This window comes from Schistocerca americana, unplaced genomic scaffold (assembly GCF_021461395.2).
Source record: "Schistocerca americana isolate TAMUIC-IGC-003095 unplaced genomic scaffold, iqSchAmer2.1 HiC_scaffold_167, whole genome shotgun sequence".
Taxonomy (NCBI): domain Eukaryota; kingdom Metazoa; phylum Arthropoda; class Insecta; order Orthoptera; family Acrididae; genus Schistocerca; species Schistocerca americana.
Window position 1 is genome coordinate 376,727 of NW_025725757.1, and position 2,416 is coordinate 379,142.

The window sequence follows — 2,416 nt, forward strand, 5'->3', positions numbered from 1 at the left end:
TTTTGTAGGATTTGTAGCAGAGATAGGAAGATACTAGAACAGGAGTGGAAAATTGCCACCCTTCAGGCTGAGTTAGACAAGGCCAGGGGAGATCCTGACAGGTTAAGGAGGGAAAAGGGTAAAGAGAGGTGGGAAGTGACAACAGGCAACAGGAGGATCAGGCCAAGAACTTTGTCAGACAGTTTCGTGGTGAATGTGGAAAATAGATTTGACCTGTTGCTTCAGTTAGAAGCTGGTGAGCCTCAAGCAGTTGCAGGTATAGACAGGGCACAACAAACTTTCAGCAGCAAATTGGAAAGAAAGAATGTAGGGAAATCAGTAAAGAGAAATAAAAAGAAAGTGTTGTTGTTAGGTAGTTCCCATGGAAGAGGTGTTGAACAACTTTTGCAGGATGAACTAGGGTCAGAATACCAGGTCATCAATTTTTTAAATCCTAGTGCTGGTCTGGAGCAGCTAACAGAGGATTTAGGATCACTTTACAAAGATTTCACTAAGGAAGACACCATAGTTATAGTGGCAGGTAATAGTACTGACAGAGATTCTGGGTACAGTATAGAGTGTGACCTGGCAAAGATTGCATCAGTATTGAAGCGTACTAGTGTTGAGTTTGTATCTGTTCTTGTGTGCTATGATCGACCTCATTTGAAGTCTTCTGTGAAGAGAGTTAATTTGGAGTTGGAATGGCTGCTTATGTCGGGTTCAGGGTCACACATTGGTGTGGTTCCTGTTGATTCTCTCAATAGGTGGGATTATACTAAGCATGGCCTTCACCTCAACAGGAAGGGGAAGGGTAAACAGGCTGGGAAAATAGCAGGAAAGTTAAAGGGGGGAGGCACTGTCATGAGTGATAAAATACGTGGTTATAGGGGTCAGAAAAGACCCTTTTTTAGGGTAGTGAGGACAGAAAGAAACCAAATTTTAAGAGAAGTTAGGACTGACACAAACCTTCAGTTTGAGAAAGAAACCAAAAAACATAATTCTAGCTTATTACATCAGCATAAACAGCTATTGGTTAATAATTTTCAACAGTCAGCAGATATTTTAACTCTACCCAATTTTAACTCAGTTAATGTGAAATGTCAGCTATCTTTATTGCATCAAAATATTCGAGGACTGAGAAATAAAATTAATTAATTAATTATCTGCACAGATGAATTAGAGTCTTCAAACCCTGCTGACATAATCTGCCTCTCTGAACATCATGTGACCACTGGTATAGAACTTTTAAGTGTTACAGGATTTAGGTTAGCATCTGACTTTTGTAGATCAGAAATGGAGAAAGGAGGAGTCGCCACATTCATCAGGAACTCTCATAAATTTAAGAACGTAGGCATTCATAAATTTTGCCAACAGCATATGGAAGCATGTGCAACAGAAGTAGAATTTCACAAAAAATCTTTCATAATATTAAGTGTATATCGAGCACCTGCAGGTAACTTTAATCTGTTCGTAAACCACCTTGAAGCTGTACTGGCCCATTTAACAACCAAAAACAAAGAAATAGTGGTTGCTGGTGATTTCAATGTAGATTTCCTTAAAGACTCTCCCAATAAGAACTTGTTTGAGTTAGTAACACTATCATTCAACTTAATTCCCACTGTAAAGTTCCCCACTAGGGTAGCCAATTGCTCACAAACAGCTACTGATAATATCTTTATACAAAAGTCCAATGAACAAAATTACATTACAAAACCAATAGTCAATGGCCTCTCAGACAATGACATGCAGTTCCTTCTGTTAATTGTTAATAGTGAACAGGATATAAAATCTGTGAAATCTGAGCTCAAGACGGTAATCAATAAGCCAAAAATTGATTATTTTAGGACACTACTCAGAGACATTCACTGAACTGATGTTTACAGTGCTCATGGCATGAATGAAAAATATAACACTTTTGCTAATAACATGCTTACCTTATTCAAACACTGTTTTCCCCCAAAACTTACCAAGATTAGAGAAAAGTCTACAAAGAAGCCATGGATTACTCAAGGAATAGGGGTATCTTGTAAAACAAAAAGAAAGCTGTATCTGTCAATCCGAAACAGTTCCGATGTTGATGCTATAGCACATTACAAGAAATACTGCAAAATATTAAAGGCTGTAATATGGACATAAAAGCAAATATATTACAAGGAAAAGATTGTCATGTCGGATAACAAAATAAAGACTATATGGGATCTAGTGAAGGAGGAGACTGGTAGAACCAGACATGAAGAGGGACAAGTAGCATTAAGAGTAAATGATACATTTGTGACAGATGTGTATAGTGTTGCAGAACTTTTTAACAAACATTTTACAACTGTTACTGACAAGATTGGGTTGTCAGGTTCTGTAAATGCTGCTATGGAATACCTCAGACCAGACATTTCAAGTAACTTCCATAATATGAATTTGACTGTCACTACCCCAGCAGAAA